The following is a 19,706-nucleotide window of genomic DNA, read 5'->3' on the forward strand; positions in this document are numbered from 1 at the left end:
TTGCTGGAGATTTTTTTCTACTATTACTAGAGGCTTGGTACTAGCTGTTAAGGTGCACATTGTAGCTACATTGTACACCTCAGAGTTACTGCTTCCTGAAATTAAGCACAACTTCTGAAATTTTAGAATGAGTTTGAAATTTTAATTTGCCTGTGTCTCATACAGGGATTCTGCTAAACGTAGATTCTGATTCAGCTGGTCTCGGGTGGGGCTTGAGATTTTTTCCCTCTTAATAACCTCTCAATGTGACGCTGCCGGTCTGTGGCCACACAGTGAATATCAAGGTATCAGAGCACTGTTTCTCAAAATGTGGTCTTTGTACCACTCGGCGTTTAATCACCACAGATGTTTATTTGTTTTTGTTTTTTTGTTTGTTATTTACTGTAGACTTTTGTGCCTCTGTTCCTATTAGTATTTCTGGGACTAAGAACCCAGAAATCTCCATTTTTGGCAAGCTTCTTTGGACAATTCCTATGTAACCAGCTGCGTGGTGTGTGGACACTATGGCTTTGACACCCAAGCCGTTACTTATTAAACTATAAAGAAAATTTCCTTCTTTATATCTTTATTAAATGGGCAGTATGGGAGAGTCCCCAGGGCCATATAACTTGGACTGTTATACTTTCAGAATTTAGAACTTCTTACAAATAGTTTTTTTTTTCCTTCTCCATAGGGACAAATATGTCATCTGTGGGACTGTATTCCCAAGATCACAACAAACCTTATTCAGAAGCGCCAGGCTTCTGAAAACCTTGGTCTTACTAAGCCTAGTTTTTTTGTTTGTTTGTTTTTCATTTGTTATTTTTTCATTCTGGTCTTTTCACTTTGATTACAGATTATCTGAAAGGCTCTATTTTTCCTTTTTGTGTTCTGGCCTCTATCACACCTTCTTGTCCCCGTCCTTTAGAACTGAACCTCCAATAGTGGACAGGATTTGTGTCTTTGTCTCCAGGAGGGAACTGAATTCTATTTAATCTGGTCAATACAAATAAATACTTAACTGGCTTGGATGTCACCTGACTCTACATTCCAGACATATTTGTGCCACTTTCAGGTCAAGTTCAGCTATTTCCAAGCATTATTTGCTCAGCAGAAATCTTCAATAACTGCTCTGCCTGGCAGATGACACCATGGGCCAGATTGAGCCAGCATATGTCTCATCAATAGTGGCCAGAATTACCCCATGTATTTTGATGTTCCATTAACCAGGATAGACATCCCAGGGCATTTCTTGTGCCTGAGGAGCATTGTCTTTGTTATTGAAAATAAAGCCTCAACTCCTTACAGTGTTACAGAATAAGTAAACACCGGAGCTTACAGAGATCCCAGTCACATTGAGGATGGCACTCTGATTTTAAAAATGAGAAACATCTCAAGTAGGAAGAGGGCATAGTAACTTGAATAATATCAATTTTTAATGATGTGCTAGGACCTGAATCCAAGACTCTGGAAAACAAGAACTTTTCAAAAACTCTGTGGAGTTATCAGTGGAAAAATAAGTTTTTTTTTTTTTTTAATACCAAATACCAACACATATTTTAATTACCCATATACCAAGTTTCTTTGTCCCATTTGCTCTATCTTCCATACCACCAATGTCCTCCAGATACCTTTATATTACATACCCAAAGCCTGATGATATCAGAACTCACATGAGTTCACTGAGCCCTTTGATAGCACTGCCAACAGCAATTCTTCTTGCTCTCCGTCTTTATTGTTTTGCCTAGCATGTCTAAACTTGGCAGCACTCATATTAGTATTATTTTAAACATGACCACATACTGATTTAAAATTGAGATTTGACTATTATGCATTCAACAAATATTTATGAGGTGTCTTCTGTTTCTTTCTTTATTAGGCACTGGCAATACTGCAGTGAACAAGCCAGATAAGTCTTTGGTTTTCCTAGGCTGAACCTTCTAATTGATTTCATTTTCAATTATGCAAAAATACTAAGCAGGCTAAGTAAAGTAGCTCCTGCCACCTGAACAAATATCTTCACAAGGGATGGGTCAAATATCTTTGGAACTAAACTGTTCTAGAAAGAAACTAACTCTAGAAAACAGAAAACAGGTAAAGATACAAGTAAGAAATACAGATAAAGGCAATGAAATAAAGACAAAATACCAGGTCACAGAAGTGAGACTCAATTCAGAGCAAAGATATTAGTATGAGTGTTATTTGTTGTGGTATTACAGAGTATTGAGATTAGAACTCTATTTTCTGTTGATTTTGTCAGATTAAGAACTGGTCTGGAAGCCTGAGTTGGGAGCTGGTTGATGAAAGCTATTTGCATTAGCAGGCACTTAGGAAACAATGTTGACTAATTGCAGAGAAAACAGGCATCTATCTTTCTTTTTTCACCTTAATTAGGAATATCCTAAAGCAGCTCACATTTTTGAAGTATGATGCCAACTATTCTGTTGAGATTAATAAGCCTTAGTATGTTTTAAAATACGTCCTTTGGATCATAGCTTACTAAACATTTTTTTTTTTAAATGAGGAATCAATCACACACACACCCACACACCCACACACACACATACACATTAAATGCCCTTTTAGGGACATCTATCAAGATAATCATACATCCTATTGTGTTATACCCTATATCTTAAATAAACTGTATTTGGGCATGATGTCATTATAGCACAGGGCTGGGTTATGTTAGTCCATGTTTTACATTTTGGCAAGTGTATTTATAAATAAGTTTGGTTTACAATTTTATTGTTTATTTTTCACAGTCTCAAGACAACTCACCACTAAAATCTCAGTTCATTGCAAGGTTTGGGGGAGATTTTGTCAACTTTTTATTAAAATGCTTAATGGGGTACAATATCTTTTAGGCTTTCCATGTTTAAGTGAATTTTGATAATTTTATATATTATTTAAAAATTAGCTCTGAAATGGTAAATTTATCTGTAGAGTTGTAAAGAGTGCTTTGGTAAATGCTGTGACAAGCTGCCCTGATCACCCTTCAGGCAGGAGGGACTGAGGGTACGGCCAGCAGCGGTGCTGAGCTCTCAGCCCTCTTCGCCTTGGCTGATGAGAGCTGCTTCACCCACAGACATGCCCTCTCCCTAGGGTGAGTATGTCCAGTGGCCCATCAATGTGGAAAGGAAGTGAAGGCCCAGTGCCCTCCCTGCAACGACCAAGAAATCCAGGAGCCCATCCCTGCTTCAGAACACCTGGTAGGGTCATCTGGGGCTTTCATGGTGACTGCATTAGAACTCCACATCTTTCTCTTTCAAATCTTGCTTTTTTAATTTCTCTTCCATGGTTATTGATCCCAAGAGCACTCCTTCATGATCTTCCTATGAGCTCATCTCCATCTCAGCATCAAAAGCCCAGCCTTCAATAGGAGTATATTCTAATTTAAAAAAAATTCTCCACACTGGTCCTTATTCATACACTTTTCTATGATATTTTATCTCTTAATTTACTTTGACAGCCTTATTAAAATAGTTAAGTTGACTCAACTGTTAAGTTTACTAGATTACTTACAACTACCACTTTTTTTTTTTGTTTTTTTTTTTTTTGAAACAGTCTCGCTCTGTCACCCAGGCTGGAGTGCACTGGTGTGATCTCGGCTCACTGCAACCTCCACCTTCCAGGTTCAAACGATTCTCCTACCTCTGCCTCCTGATTATCTAGGACTACAGCCATGTACCAGAACACCCGGCTAAATTTTTGTATTTTTAGTAGAGACAGGGTTTCACCATGTTGGCCAGGCTGGTCTCGAACTCCTGACCTCAAGCAATCCTCCTGCCTCAGCCTCCCAAAGTGCTGTGATTACAGGCGTGAGCCACTGCGACAGCCACTACTACCACTTTTAAGCCATGACTTCTGCATTTTCAATGCTTTACATTGATTTCTTTCTAGAGATGTGTGTTTATCTGTTCCTTTGTTTTTGTGAATATCACTAACCATTGCCTCATGGCAGCTTCTTGAGATATCACAGTATACTTTGTGTTCACTATCTTGTGGATTACTAGATCATTATTTAATTTCCAGACATTTCTTGGGCTCAAGGGCTCTGGAGACTAATAAACTAGATTGGAATGAACAGATTATTCTAGCCAGGCCAGACCATTTTTATCCCATGCAGGGCGCATACACAGAACAAGTTTTCTGTTGTCAGGATTGATTCAGGGTGAATTTCTTCTTGTCCTGAATCATCAAAAGCCTGTTATGAAACCCCAGGGACATACTTTATAGAGGCCTTCATCCTAAGAAGGGATGGTAAAAATCTATGGGGTAGCAGTAGTGGCAATGGTAGCTTAGATGACGTGGGTGGCTCTTCCAGAGATAGATGGATCTCTTAGGACTGTGTTGTTTTTAGAGCTCAGTCCTCACTGATCAGGAAGCTTGATGGGGGAGAACACTGTGCTTACCAGAGAGAGGAGGATAGATCAAGAGACAAAGAGCTCTAAAAGAAATGTTCAATGTCCACTCATCATGAAGTAGCAGAAGAGTCACCAACTTGCATCTTAGGGTCCTTATTAGGACCCCTAATAGGAGACTCAGGGTTTCTTTTATTTATTGTAATATTGAAGAATAGACTGCATCTGACACTTAGCTGCCTCACTAAGGTAACTCACCTTCTCCTTCTTTTGCTGCACAGCTAGGGTGAATCTTGAAGGGCCAGAAGAAGACTGTGTGGATTCAGAAACATTGTTGGTTGATCATGTTGAGGTTTCTGAGAGGCAGTGTCCCTGGGGAAGGAGCAGATTCAAGCCAGGTGTTTCCTGAGGAGTTAGTCCTCTGAGCGGAAAAGAGGCTGGCTCGTTGGAGGGCCCCATGTGCTTTAGAGATGAAAGATGAACATTTGTAGTTGATTAATAATGCAATGCGGCACAAGGTAAGTGCCAAATAAGTGAAATGGATGAGTATTAAAGGAATTCATAGAAATTTAAAACTGTTTGTTGATTTAAATTGCATGTAGACAAGTAACCAGAGGGCTTACATCTAGCAATTACTTTTCTATTAACCTTTCCTGTGGAGTAGTCAAGTACCTAATACTGTTCCCATGTTACCTCATCACCTCTGCCTAATCTTATTATATCTTTTTTCAGCATATCATAATTGGTGATTTTTGAAGACCAGCTTATTCAATATTTTTTCTTTAATAATAAAGACAACAATTTTCATTGCTATTTCTATAATCTTGGCCTACCACTAACTTTTCCTCTTGTAGTTGTGACAAAGGAATCTCAGTAATCAACATAGTCTTTTCTAAGAGAGAACTAAAAACTAACATCAGGCAAGTTTCATATTAGTTTTCTGCATTTTAGTTTTCTTTTTTGGTAATGAGATAACAATAACCTTAAGGAATTTTTCTGAGACTTAAATGAGAGAAAGCATATTGAAGTATTCTGTACAAGAGTTTAGTAATATCTGAATCTGATTTTAGTTAGGGTAGTTAGTAAAAAACATCAAATATGCACATTGCATGAAATATTATTTTTCTTCCTGTATGTGAAGTGTTTGGTGCATGCTAAAGAATGTCCAATCCTTTTCCTCTCTCACACCTCATGTGAGCTGGATCTCCTTTATGCTAACCTACTATTGTTATATGGTATGTCGTTTAGGGATACTAACTAATGAACATATATTTTGCTCTACAGCTTTAAGTGTTCTTCATGCTTTAATCAATATGCTGTGCAACTAAAACAATTCTGAGAATATAATGCCACTACCCATTTTACAGATAAGGCAAATAAGACTCAGAAAAGTTAAGTGACTTTTCCAAGGTCACACAGACAGTAAGAAAGTAGAAGAGTTGAGATTAAACTGCTCTGGCTGTTTGGTTACAGCCCCATTCAATTTTCATAACCACTACTGCCTCACCCCTGCAATGTGTGATGCATCTATAAAGGTGATATTAGAAAAGAACCCAAATGAACCCACATTTTGATATCATTCTTACTTTAAGGATAGTTCAAAATATCACAGAATTTCTAGGCTTCTAGGACTCCAGGATCTTAATATTAGAAGACACACAGACTGGGCGTGGTGGCTCACGCCTGTAATCCCAACACTTTGGGAGGCTAAGGCAGGCACATCATGAGGTCAGGAGATTGAGAACATCATGGCTAACACAGCAAAACACCATCTCTACTAAAAAATACAAAAAATTCGCCAGGCATGGTGGGGGGTGCCTGTAGTCCCAGCTACTCGGGAGGCTGAGGCAGGAGAATGGCATGAATCCGGGAGGCATAGCTTTCAGTGAGCCAAGATTGCACCACTGCACTCCAGCCTGGGTGACAGAGTGAGACTCCGTCTCAAAAAAAAAAAAAAAAAAGACGACGACGACACATAGCTCTCAGCTTCTGAATGTACCAAATTTGAGTCATGATGTACAGTTATTATCTGTCCTGAATGGGCAATGAGAAGGGGTATATTTGGGAACAGGAACTTTTGGCTTTGGGTAGATGCTCTAAGACCAGGAAGGAAGTCTCCCTTTTAGGGTAAAGAACAGCATAAACCCAAAGTATGGTAAATGAGCAAAGATACCTCAGTGCCCAGAGAAAGGGGAACAAAGGAGGTGGATAAGACATACTTTTTATGAAAAACTATAAAAGGGTCTTGTCAAAAGAAGTAGAACCTTAATCTGATCCTGCTTCTTGATCTAACTACCAGTTTATACAGAATAAGGGAGACAGACTGTATTAGTCCATTCTCACACTGCTATGAAGAAATACTTGAGACTGGGTAATTTATAAAGGAAAGAGGTTTATTTGACTCACAGTTCCACAGGGCTGAGGAGACCTCAGGAAACTTATAGTCATGGTGGAAGGGGAAGCGAATACATCCTTCTTCACATGGCAGCAGGAAGGAGAAGAATGAGAGCGAGTGAAGGGGGAAGCCCCTTATAAAACCATCAGCTCTCGTGAGAACTCACTATCACAAATAGCATGAATAGCATGGGAGAAACTGCCCCCATGATACAATTATCTCCCCCTGGCCTCGCTCTTGACCCATGGGGATTATTATAATTCAAGGTGAGATTTGAGTGAGGACACAGAGCCAAACCATATCACAGAGGAACATATTTTAAAATAACATGAAGTTGTGAGCAACAAAAGCCAGCATATGAAAATCTTGATAAGGACATATGAACCTGACTTTCTCAGCAAATAAATTGCTAGGAAACAAAATAGAGGGGAAGCTTATAGATTTACACTTGAGAGGCAAAGCAAGCAATCCAATGCAGGAGCTTTATTTAGATTTATGTCAAATTGTCCAAATACAAGCAACACAGTTATGAAGAAATGAGGAAAACTGAAAATTGACTTTTTAATAAGATGAGAACTTATTATTAATTTTTAACTAAAAAATGGAGGTAGAACATATCTTCTCACTGTGTATGGCAAGGCAGGTGAGGTGATTGATCATATAGACTCTAGAGCTACCTCTTTATTCTGCACCTAGTGGCTGTCTGTGACACTCAGGGCTGTTAATTCAATAAAATATAATGTAGGGAATCTGCTCTGGTGAATTCCAGATACTCATACAGAGTTGAGTGGGAGGGGCACTGTACAGAAAGGTGAATTTTTCTGCCATATGGCTACCTCTCCAATAGTCCCTCTGTGATCTTTTGAATACACTGGACTCAGGCCACATATATTTGCAACTCATTTCTATTTTTTGTCCTTGTTCTTTGTTTGTTATTTTGTCTCCCACTCTTTTTCTTCCTTCTCTGGTTTCCATTGAGCATTTTATATGATTCCATTTACTCCCCTCTCTTAGCATATCAACTATATTTTTGTAATTTTTTAGTTGTCCTAGACTTTGCACTATACATTTACAACTAATCTTACTCCGTTTTCAAATAACACCACACCACTTCATAGGAAGTGAAGTTACCTTATAACAGTGTATCCCCAATTCCTCTCTTCCATTGCTTGTTACCACTGCTGTCATTCCTTATCCATAAATTATAATTACCAAATACACTGTTGCTATTGCTATTTTGAACAAACTGTTATCCATTAGAAAAATTAAGAATAAGAAATAAAAGAGATTCTGTTTTACCTTCATTTATGCTTTTTCTAACATCTTTTATGCGCATCCAAGTTTCTTCTCTATTTTTTTTTTGTGGTAAAAACACTTAACATGAAATATAAACCCCCTTAACAACTTTTTCAGTGTACAGTACAGTATTATTAACTCTAGGCACAATGCTTTACCGCATATTTCTGCAATGTATTCATCATCCATAACTGAAACTTTCTATCTGTTGAGCAGAAATTCTCCATTTCCCCATGCCCCCAGCCCCTGGCAACCACCTTTCTACTTTCTGTTTCTATGAGTTTGACTATTTTATTTACCTCATATAAGTGGAATCATGCAGTATTTATTCTTCTGTAATTTGCTTATTTCACTTAGTGTACTGTCCTCCAGATTTATACATAGATTCAAATTTCTGACCTACATAAGTTTTCTTTTCTCTAAAATACTTCTTTTACTATTTTAATAATTGTAAGTGGAAAAAGTAAGTCTTCAAAATTTTTAATATTTAAAAATTGGGTGTAGACCATAATAGGATAAATTAGTATATATCTGTCATTACGGAAAAGGTGTTGTATTTTCTATTCTGCTTTGTTTGTGTGTAAATGTATTCAGTTCAAGGAAATTTAGAGCAATAAATAAAAACAGAGAAGAGAAACAAACAAAGAAACCCAAAATATAAAAAGTGTAAGACAGCAAAAGAAGACCAAAGGTGTTTGCAATGTGTCTATATTTACCAGGCTACATTCTGATTGCCGCTTGTCAGTTGATGTGGTTACAGATGTATCCTGAGGGTCTTATAGTCATTCTGTCTTTTCACAGCTGTTTTGATTGGGTAGGCATCTGTTTTATATTTCCACATCCTATTTCAATTCCTTCTGGGGTAATTTATGTACCACTCATAAGGAGAGACGTCTACCCAGAAGAGAGGCTTCCTATGAATATTTACTGCATGCAAATATATCTGGAATGAAGGGGTTCAGAGAACTCCAAAGGGTGGTTAAAAATATAAATGTTAAGATTTATTTATTAATCTTACCTTTACTTCCTCTAAAAATATTTTAAAAGTTTAAAAATCTATCAGGGCCATACCAGTTTCCTCAATAAATTAGTAAGATGACCTCTTTAGAAGAATTGAAAATAATTATTACAATTTTTGGACAGAACTAGTATGACCTTAATAAAATAGTAGAATGTATTTATAATCAGCTTTGATATTTTGACTTTTTATTTTTTAAGAAAGTCAAATACACAAATTGTAATCCTTTGAAGAGTGAATATCTGGAAGCCCCACTAAATCTTCTTTATTCTTTCTTTTTCTCTCTGCTTCTTTTAAAGTATTTTTTTTACATGTAAGTTTCTTATTTCCAATACAGTATCAGATAAAATAGGAACTCATTTTTATTACCATGCATCAGATGAAATTCCTCTTATCCCATTCGGTCGATATCATTAGCCTTTCAACTCCAGTGATAAATCCAACCACAGAAATTTTCTCACTGTGAAACTAACCACAGAGGGAGCAACAACAGACAGCACTGCGTAGATCTGCAGCTTTTGGCCATATGTAAATTAGAACAATGGTCCCTGACAAACTGGTCTGAAATGAAAATGGGCCTTTGATAATAACAACTTCAATTTATATGCTGCTTTACCTCCTGAGGATTTCAAAAAACCCTCAACACATTATTATTTGAAAAAGCCTGAAAAACACCAAGGTCTATGCTAATGTTCCCAAAAGATATTAATGGCTATTCTGTGTGCAAAACAGAGAACTTCTATATCTTACTAATTTTCTGCATTTTAATATGCTAGGTACACATTTTGAAGTAGATAATCCTAATAGTAAATGTCACAACTGGGACCAATCGTTTATTTGCTACCACACAGATTTCACCTTTGAACTCTCTGAAATCACCAGTCCCCTTCTGCATAAGCATTAACCACACCAGATGAAATGAGGAAACGATAACCTGATTCCCGTTTGTGTCCAGTGGTTTACTGGGGCAGGGGTCCACAGTAATGTTTGGAAACATTTTAACTGAAGAAAGCACATTTAGAAGTGATTTGTAGGCCGGGCACGGTGGTCACACCTGTAATCCCAGCACTTTGGGAGGCCAAGGCGGCCGAATCACAAGGTCAAGAGATTGAGACCATCCTGGCCAACATGGTGTAACCCCGTCTCTGCTAAAATTACAAAAATTAGCTGGGCGTGGCAGCATGTGCCTGTAATCCTAGCTACTTGGGAGGCTGACGCAGGGAATCACTTGAACCTGGTGCAAGGCAGAGGTTGCAGTGAGCCGAGATCGCGCCACTGCACTCCTGCATTCCAGCCTGGCAACAGAGCTAGACTCCGTCTCAAAAAAAAGGAAAAAAGTGTTTTCTAGACGTATTTGTGTTTTAACAGCTCTATGCCAAATGGTAGCTAATTAATAGAAATGGGGAAATGGGGAGAAGGAATAGAAATGGAGACTTTCTAAAGAGGAAATAGAAAGTATAGGCCAGGCACAGTGACTCACGCCTGTAATCCCAGCACTTTGGGAGGCTGAGGCGGGTGGATCACGAGGTCAGGAGATCGAGACCATCCTGGCTAACACGCTGAAACCCTGTCTCTACTAAAAATACAAAAAATTAGCCGGGTGTGGTGGCAGGGGCCTGTAGTCCTAGCTACTTGGGAGGCTGAGGCAGGAGAATGGGTGTACCTGGGAGGCGGAGCTTGCAGTGATCCAAGATCGCTCCACTGCACTCCAGCCTGGGTGACAGAGCGAGACCCTATCTCAAAAAAAAAAAAAAAAAAAAAGTACAGTATATATTAAATGTGAATCCTAAGAGAAAATTCTAATATCATTTTTTTTAATGTGATTACCTCAACATGACAAATCAGATTTTGTTAAGCAGTTTACAGGGTACAGAAAAAATGACAGAATTTTTTTGTCACACAAAGAACTGACCACAGTGGAAAATTAAGTGGCAGCTGTCTTTGCAACCTCACCATGGTGCCCAGTATCAGAGATCTGAAAAGCTCAGGTATTATTTAAATATTCATTCACATCTGTCTATTATAATGTAAATATTTTGCAGATCCTTAATATGGCATTTTTTTCCACCCCTGTGTTTCCTATAATTAACATGAATGTGCTCAGGGAATATTTTAAATTCAATAATGTTATTAAAAAACAAGCCTCCAAAAGCCTCTGACATCCAAGCTTAATGAATTTAATGTTGAAAGGCCAACAGCTTTGAGGAGTCCTTTTTCTGGTTTATTTGGCCTTTGGAGAGCAATTTATTCTTACAAAGTGACAAATTTTAGAAATGTTACAAGTAGAAGACTGATGTCTGAGAAAAGTAGATACCATTGGAATGATTGTTAGAGTATATGTAGCTCTTGATTTATTTGTATCTAGATAAAGAAAAAAATGTATATTTAGTATTAAAATCAACCAAGCATAGTGAAATCTTCCAGTAAATAAGGTAGCTGAGTACTAGAGACTTTCATTCTCCCTACCCCTCTCCCTGCCTCAATTCTCGTGTAGGAAATATTGGAAATAGGGAAGAGTTTCTATCATTTCTGGAATCTGAGGAGGCTGTTATACAAATAAAAAACACTTGGGTAATTTCTTCCTGATATGCTGCACATGGTCCTGTTAACCAGTAGGGACAATAACACTGTGGATATATGATTCAGAGGGTCTGGAGCCCAGTATGCATCTATTCCTAATCAATGGAGTCCAGGGCCAAAATTACCTCGATTAACATTGTTGCTATTGTTATTACTATTATTAACTCACCTGCCAAGAAAGGAGTTTGGCATCTTGGAAGTAAGATTCTGCATTGTATGCACAAGCTGTAGTTTGCAGGGTGTGATGGTGGACAAGTAGACAAAATGGAGAATGTTATTTCTGACAGTGGCTGATGTTTCTGGAGAGATCTCTGCACTGTAACAAGTATTTCTTCTAGCAGAGCAGAAAGTCATACCTGGAAGGGATGGAGGAAGAATTGAATGGAGTGTGTGCTGAAAAACTCTGGACACGGGCAGCTACATAAATTAGAAGCAGCTGTGGCTGAACTGGAAGGGTATTCAAACAGTAGCAGATGTTTCCGTAGCAGGCAGTAGCACGTAGGAGGCCAGGTAGAACTAGAGAGCTCTGTGTGTGAGAGGGAGAGGGGAGCTGGTAATCAAGGACATAAAAGGCTACAATAAGGAGAGGCTCTGCCACACAGTTGGCCATCAGATAGAAATCTGGGAGGTCTGACACTTCAATCAGAGGTTTTGCCAGACACAGATATAGTTCAGTTCTACATAGATTTTTCAAGTTTATATATGTTGTAGCCATTCCTTAGTTTTATTCCTCCTTCCCTTCTTTTGAATCCTTTTGTTAATTTTGCATGTTTCAGGGAAGGAATAAGGTAAATTTGTATGTCCTCTGCCATCTTTCCAGAAGTTTTAACATCTCTCTTTTGAGATCCAACCAACAATAAAATGTTTCTTGCATTTTCAAGATGTTCTTTCATTCTGTTGTTTTTCTTTATACTTGAACACACAGATGGTTGGCTTAAATTCAACAGTCCAATTTGCCTCCAGTTGAGGATTTGGATTTAACAATTTGCTGTATCTAATGATTCCCATATTTTTCTCAAGTGTATTAAATTCATATGCTTCTTTTCATTATTATCATCATATTCATTTTTCTATTTTCCTTATTAAAATAGTAAATAAAAGCAAAATGTTATAGAAGAGTATCCTCAAATACTTTTTAAAATAGGACATTATTTTCAAGTGAAAATTATCTTAATGAATCATTAACTTAAATGATCTTGAATGACAATTTAGATATCATAGTAGTTAACATTATAGAGCCTGGAGCCAGTTTTCATTTTTCACTTTCTGGCTATGTGATTTTGGGTAATTTATTTAACCTCTCTGGTTTCTCCATTTTCTTATATATGAAACAGGAATAATAATAGTGACAACTTACCACACAGTGTTCTTGGGATTAATGAGTTAATAGATGTCAGGCACTGAGAACAACACTCTGCTTAATGCAAGAGCTATATTATCTTTTGTCATTAGCATTACCCAAATTTCAGTGAGTAACAGAAATAACAGTGAAGGTACTTGGGTTGATATCAGGACTTAAGGATTTATTTCATGTAGGTGAGAGGTAAGGTTTTATTATTTCTTCTTTTTTTATTTTGCTTCCAACTCATTAACTATTATTCCAGTACTATTTACTGAATAATTTATTTCTGTCAACTTCTTATATCCATTTTAATTCTGTTTTATATTTAATGTTGTTATAAAAGCAATTATTTTTAAACTTTTTATTTTATTACATGAATAATATATGCTCATTTCAAAAGCAGAAAATGCAAATGAGGTAAAAACACACCTTTCATATTCTAACTTTGAGAAATGTTTACGTGTATTTCTGTATTAGTTAGAATGAGTTGGGCTATTCTGTGGTTTAAAACAACAACAACTACAACAAGCCTCGGGGTTTTAAAATCACCGGAGCTGATTTCATGCATCACTATATATCCATGTGAGGTCATCTGGGGTTTCTGCTCTGCTGTGTATCAGTTTTCTCCCAAAAAGGCAGAACTTAAATGTACCATTCCTTCACACTATTTAGCACAAAGTTTAGGATCTCCGAGTAAAGTGGATAGTCTGTTTCTCATGTCTAAAGGTGGTTGGTTCCTTTCGATCTAGAAACCCCACTGATATATCCACAGTATTTTTCAGACACACATCTTATAAATGTGCAATGCATCTCTGCATTCTCACTTTCAGTGATCTGTTTTGTGACTTAATTGTAGTTACATTGAGTTTGTTATACTTCAGAAAGTACGCTTCTCATAATCACTCCTCTCTTAACGACTCTGTCAAATCCAGAAGATTTACTGGTGTCACACATTCTTTGTTAGACCATTACATTGGGTGAACTTAATAAGTTGGGAGATAAGAATGAGGTGTAGTGGCCACAACCTTGACTTGACCCTGACTTTTAATAGGATTTCTGCCTCAAAAACATTCTCAGCCTCCCCCTATCCCAGACAGTTTTGGGTTGAGAAGTACTTGCCTCTTTGAACGTCATAGATCTCTGAATTAGTAAACGCTAAGTTGTCATTAATTCTCTTCTTACAAACTGATAAATTATTTTCTGAAATTATCTGTTGCTTATGTTATCTTTCCACATAGAGCCTGCCCTAACCGGCACACAAACTACTAACATTTTCTATCCTTTGCTTCTAAAGATACAAGTTTGTCAGGAACACGCTCTGCCTTCCAAGAAGCTACAGAAGACAGTTTATCAAATGTTCCATCCCTGCGGTATCCTGGTCAATCATCTTCTCAGCCTGCAGTATTCGTTTTCTTACTACAAATCCCTGAGCTGTAATGCAGTGACCCAAATGTAAGAGCTTTTGGTTGAGTCGTACTCCACTTTTGATATCAGCAAAGATAGATGAGGTTATGCTGTGATAATAAACAACCTTAATGGTCGACATGAGAAAAGCTTTATTTCCCACTCATACCACATACGCATCACAGGTCAGCCGGGGACTCGCCTTTGCATTGTCTTTACTGCTGCATCCAGACTGGTGGGCAACTCACATTGGGAGTATTTACGGTCAGCAGAAAAGAGGTGCATGGCATATTCACACTTACCCTTAAACTTACCCAGATAAATGCAAAGAAAAATAACTACTCATCACTTGACTGGTCAAAGGAAATTGCTTGGCTGTTCTTAACTTCAAGGGGATGAGGATGTGAAATAAATCCATATGCCTGAGAATAGAACTATAATTCTAAAATTCATTCCCCTTGTATTTCTTTTTCTCTTGCCACCTCACTCCACCTTTGGCCTGTCTATCATTTATCTACGTATAGTATTTTGACTGAATGTTTTCTTGTAGTGTTTTCCCATCCGTGTTCTGCTGAACCATTGTGGTATATCAGAAATCAGGGTAGGTATGGCAAAGGGAGGTACTAAGCATGCAGGACTTTGGCCCCAAATTCAGTTCCAGGAAGCTAGTCATGACATCTCTCCTTTTATTTATTTATTATTATTATTACTATTATTTTGAGATGGATTCTGGCTCTGTCACCCAGGCTGGAGTGTAGTAGTGCAATGTTGGCTCACTGCAACCTCTGCCTCCCAGGTTCAAGGAATTTTCTGGTCTCAGCCTCCCGAGTAGCTGGGACTGCAGGCACACACCACTACTCCTGGCTAATTTTTGTATTTTTTTTTTTTTAGTAGAGATGGGGTTTCATCATGTTGGCCAGGCTGGTCTCGAACTCCTGACCTCAAATGATCCATACACCTCGGCCTCCCAAAGTGCTGGGATTACAAGCACGAGCCACCATGCCTAGCCACATCTCTCCTTCTAGACACAGCATCAATAATGTGTCTCATGTGTCTTTATTAATTATCATCTTTTCTCCTTGACTAATCTCAGTCTACTGGTTTAAGCCCAAAGAACTATAGATGACCAACCCATTAAAATATTACCAATGTTTACTTCTGGACACTAGAATTATGGGTTATTGTTTTCTTTGTGTGCACCTGTCCTAGGAAACTTGGAGCTCTGAATTGAGCAACCATGAATCTGCAAGATGGTAAATCCTTGATAGTTTTACAGTGAGAAAATGTTAATGAATAAAGGACAAAAAGTTGCTTTAGACTTTTTACTGTACCTGAAAATTAGAAAATAAAAGTTTTGGAAATAGGCTTAAAACGGGTCAAGATAAAAGCATTTAGACCATAAGAAATTACTTCCCAAATAAGTTTAAGATACAAGTATTTGAGCAGGAATGCACAAATTCCATCTGAGGGAGGGGAAGTCTAATATCTTATGCTTCTATCAGTGGACTAGCTACAGCCGTGTTTTATGTAAATATAAATTGAATTCCTGCAGCAGGCAGGTCACTGTATTTGCTGATGCATAATGAGGGTGCTCAAACTTAGATTGTTTATCCCCTAGAGTCTCATTAAACTAAATATACTTGCCTTAAGCCACCTGCCTTTGGGCAGTTGCAATAGAAATAAAATCAGATTCATTTCCCGTCTTGATAAATTGGCATTAACTACTACTTTATCTGAAATAAGCTTGATAATTAGTGTCTCTGATTACATGGGGAAAACTGTTGAATCTTTTAGAATGCTTTAAAAAATGCAGGCTTTCTAAATTTGCTGCAGTTGAGGGAGGAGATTTGAAAGCCCTGAGCCAGTCATGACTGTGATGAGCATCATTAAAATAGCAATCTTTTTTTGGAAGCTCATCTTGTCCCAAGTAAGTGTGATTTAGGAATATGGGAACACCTGTTCCCTGGTGGCAGTTTTTACCTCAATGTTCTATTATCTATGATGACTGAGCTCCAGAGAAAGATGTGGATACTAAGAGTGAAATATCTAATTAAATGATTAATGAGAATTAAAGGTAAGGGCCCTGTATTAGTCTATTCTCATGGTGTTATAAAGGACTGTCCCAGACTGGCTATTTTATAAAGAAAAGAGGTTTAATTGACTCACAGTTCAGCATGACTGAGGAGACTTCAGGAAACTTACAATCATGGCAGAAAGGGAAGCAAACATGTCCTTCTTCACATGATGGCAGGAAGGAGAAGTGCTGAGCAAAAGGGGGAAAATCCCCTTATAAAACCATCAGATCTCATGAGAACTCACTCACTATCAAAAGGACAGCAGCATGGGGGTAGCTGCCCCCATGATTAAATTACCTCTCACCAGCTCCCTCTCATGACATGTGGGGATTATGGGAACTGCAATTCAAGATGAGATTTGGGTGGGGACACAGCCAAACCATATCAGATCTCTAGGAAATTAACTGTCTCAGGGCCAGGGTCCAGTTCTATGATTATTTTAAATACCACCACCTGCAAATAACCCATGTCAGTTATATTACAGTCAATAACTATTGACCACATACAATAAACACTTATTTCCCTCCATGCTGTGGTCAACTGTTTACCAGGTGTTAGGTGTTGCCAGCTTTTAAGGATGCAGACAGAAAGCAGAGTGAGCTTCTTGCTGCCCCATAATCCCTGCAAAATCTTTTTCTTCTGGCCTCCCCTCTACTAGCTCACATGAAATTTAGTTTAAGACTATCTGCCAGGCGCGATATCTCACGCCTGTAATCCCAGCACTTTGGGAGGCCAAGGTGGGCAAATCACGAGGTCAGCAGATCGAGACCACCCTGGCTAAGACGGTGAAACCCCATCTCCACTAAACATACAAAAATTTAGCCAGGCGTGGTGGCAGGCGCCTGTAGTCCCAGCTACTTGGGAGGCTGAGATGGAAGAATGGCATGAATGCAGGAGGCAGAGCTCGCTGTGAGCCAAGATTGAGCCACTGCATTCCAGTCTGGGTGACAGAGCAAGACTCTGTCTCAAAAAAAAAAAAACAAAAACAAAAACAAATAACAACAACAAAAAAAACTATTGGGGACACTCTTCCATGTTTCTTGGAGCTTCGTTCACATACATTTTCTTGAGGCCACAGAGCCATGTCAGAGAGACTGGCCAGATAGTTCTTTTGACCACCTTACCTGCTTAGAGGGAGTCGACATGAAGTTATGACCATAAGGGATGCCTGGTGGCCTAGTGCAGGCTAGGAAGAAAAAAATAGCGTGTAAGTTCCTTGAATAAGGAGAGAAAGCAATGAAAAAATTAATGATCGGTAAACAATTACAGTAACTGCACACGAACTTTTTTTTTTTAAGTTAAAAGTTTTACTATCCTATATTTCTTTTTTTTTTCCCCAGTTAATTTTGTATTATTATTATTATTATTATTATACTTTGAGTTCTAGGGTACATGTGTATAACGTGCAGGTTTGTTACATATGTATACTTGTGCCATGTTGGTGTGCTGCAGCCATCAACTCGTCAGCACCCATCAACTCGTCATTTACATCAGGTATAACTCCCAATGCAATCCCTCCCCCCTCCCCCCTCCCCATGATAGGCCCCGGTGTGTGATGTTCCCCTTCCCGAGTCCAAGTGACCTCATTGTTCAGTTCCCACCTATGAGTGAGAACATGCGGTGTTTGATTTTCTGTTCTAGTGATAGTTTGCTAAGAATGATGGTTTCCAGCTGCATCCATGTCCCTACAAAGGACACAAACTCATCCTTTTTTATGGCTGCATAGTATTCCATGGTGTATATGTGCCACATTTTCTTAATCCAGTCTGTCACTGATGGACATTTGGGTTGATTCCAAGTCTTTGCTATTGTGAATAGTGCCGCAATAAACATACGTGTGCATGTGTCTTTATAGCAGCATGATTTATAATCCTTTGGGTATATACCCAGTAATGGGATGGCTGGGTCATATGGTACATCTAGTTCTAGGTCCTTGAGGAATCGCCATACTGTTTTCCATAGTGGTTGAACTAGTTTACAATCCCACCAACAGTGTAAAAGTGTTCCTATTTCTCCACATCCTCTCCAGCACCTGTTGTTTCCTGACTTTTTAATGATCGCCATTCTAACTGGTGTGAGATGGTATCTCATTGTGGTTTTGATTTGCATTTCTCTGATGGCCAGGCACACGAATTATTTTATCCAAGTATTAATAATAATAAAAGTAGTAATGAATATTTCTAGAAAGTTTACTCTGTATTTGGCTACTGTGGAAAAATGCCATGAATTCATTATTCAACTAAACCTTCATATCAAGCCTATGAGACAGAGATTGCCTACTCTACCTGGGCCTGGGACAGAAAAGAATCTTCCCCAACCGAGCAGCAGAACTGAAAATAGAATGCAGTCTCTGCGACCCCAGATTCCTGCCTGTGCTTCGCAGGTGGTTTTTTTATATCATGATGAGGCACATGAACCTTGTTCTGAGAGAAATCTGGATACACTGGTAGGTCTCCACTGTGTATGGTATAAGTCTCTGGCTGGCAGCTTACCTTGGTGATTGCCTGGAGAGTGGTTTAGAGGACGTTGACGTTAGACAAAGGATCCTTTATCTCAACAGCCAGGGTAATAATCAGAGCCTGAACAAGGATAATGGCAGAGGCAGCACCTGAGGAATAGATGGATTTAAAATATGTTCATAATAAAAAAGCTAAAGAACCTGGTGATTAATTGGACTTGTGGACTGAGGAAGAAGAAGAAATTGAGTATTTCCAAGACCATGGCCTTTGCAGAAAAACATAGGTAGATGCTACTATTTAATTGACGGTGGCAGAGTTTTGAAAGTATTCACATTCAATCTTCTAGATTGCAGCACTGAGCCTGAAGTATCTGTAATTTCTCTTTGGGTGACAGAACATGCTGTCATAACTGTAGGTCATGTGAATCTAATGGGTTAAGAGACTCAGAAAATCCTTTAGTAGCAAGCCCAGGATACTTTCTCTGATTTACTCTGTTCCAATGCTTGCTTTATGTTGGGGATTGTACAGATTTGTTTAACTGACAAAGCAAAGCTTAGACTGTTCTTTTCCCAAGAAATAATTTCTTGAGCCACAACAAAGATTGAGATAAAAGAAGAGATTGCCTTTTGTCTACATTTTGTATTCAGTGAGAATTTTTATTTGCTATTTGTTTGCTACTTTATAATATTTCTATTAGAAAATAGTAAAAGGGCTGGGTGCCGTGGCTCATGCCTATAATCCCAGCACTTTGGGAGGCCAAAGTGGACAAATCCGGAGGTCAGGAGATCGAGACC

The 19,706-nt window shown here is 38.4% G+C and overlaps 2 long non-coding RNA genes across 5 annotated transcripts in view; one reads left to right on the forward strand and one right to left on the reverse strand.

Moving 5' to 3' along the window:
- Positions 1-15,079, forward strand: part of LOC139357908 (uncharacterized) — a 55,373-nt gene extending 40,294 nt beyond the window's left edge. For all 3 annotated transcript variants that reach the window (XR_011611934.1, XR_011611936.1, XR_011611935.1), the window contains one exon: positions 14,269-15,079. This is a non-coding gene — a long non-coding RNA (uncharacterized lncRNA). The remainder of the gene's footprint in view (positions 1-14,268) is intronic.
- Positions 4,643-19,706, reverse strand: part of LOC105465325 (uncharacterized) — an 80,373-nt gene continuing 65,309 nt past the window's right edge. Inside the window, exons 3-6 of one of the 2 annotated variants that reach the window (XR_011611933.1) lie at positions 18,946-19,061; positions 17,578-17,639; positions 11,802-11,988; positions 4,643-4,805 (exon numbers count right to left, since the gene is read on the reverse strand). This is a non-coding gene — a long non-coding RNA (uncharacterized lncRNA). Of the gene's footprint in view, positions 4,806-11,284; positions 11,414-11,801; positions 11,989-17,577; positions 17,640-18,945; positions 19,062-19,706 lie in introns of those variants that run through there. The other variant, XR_977483.2, reaches the window with a different exon arrangement.

The sequence above is a fragment of the Macaca nemestrina genome, chromosome 13 (assembly GCF_043159975.1).
Source record: "Macaca nemestrina isolate mMacNem1 chromosome 13, mMacNem.hap1, whole genome shotgun sequence".
In the NCBI taxonomy this organism is placed as follows: Eukaryota; Metazoa; Chordata; class Mammalia; order Primates; family Cercopithecidae; genus Macaca; species Macaca nemestrina.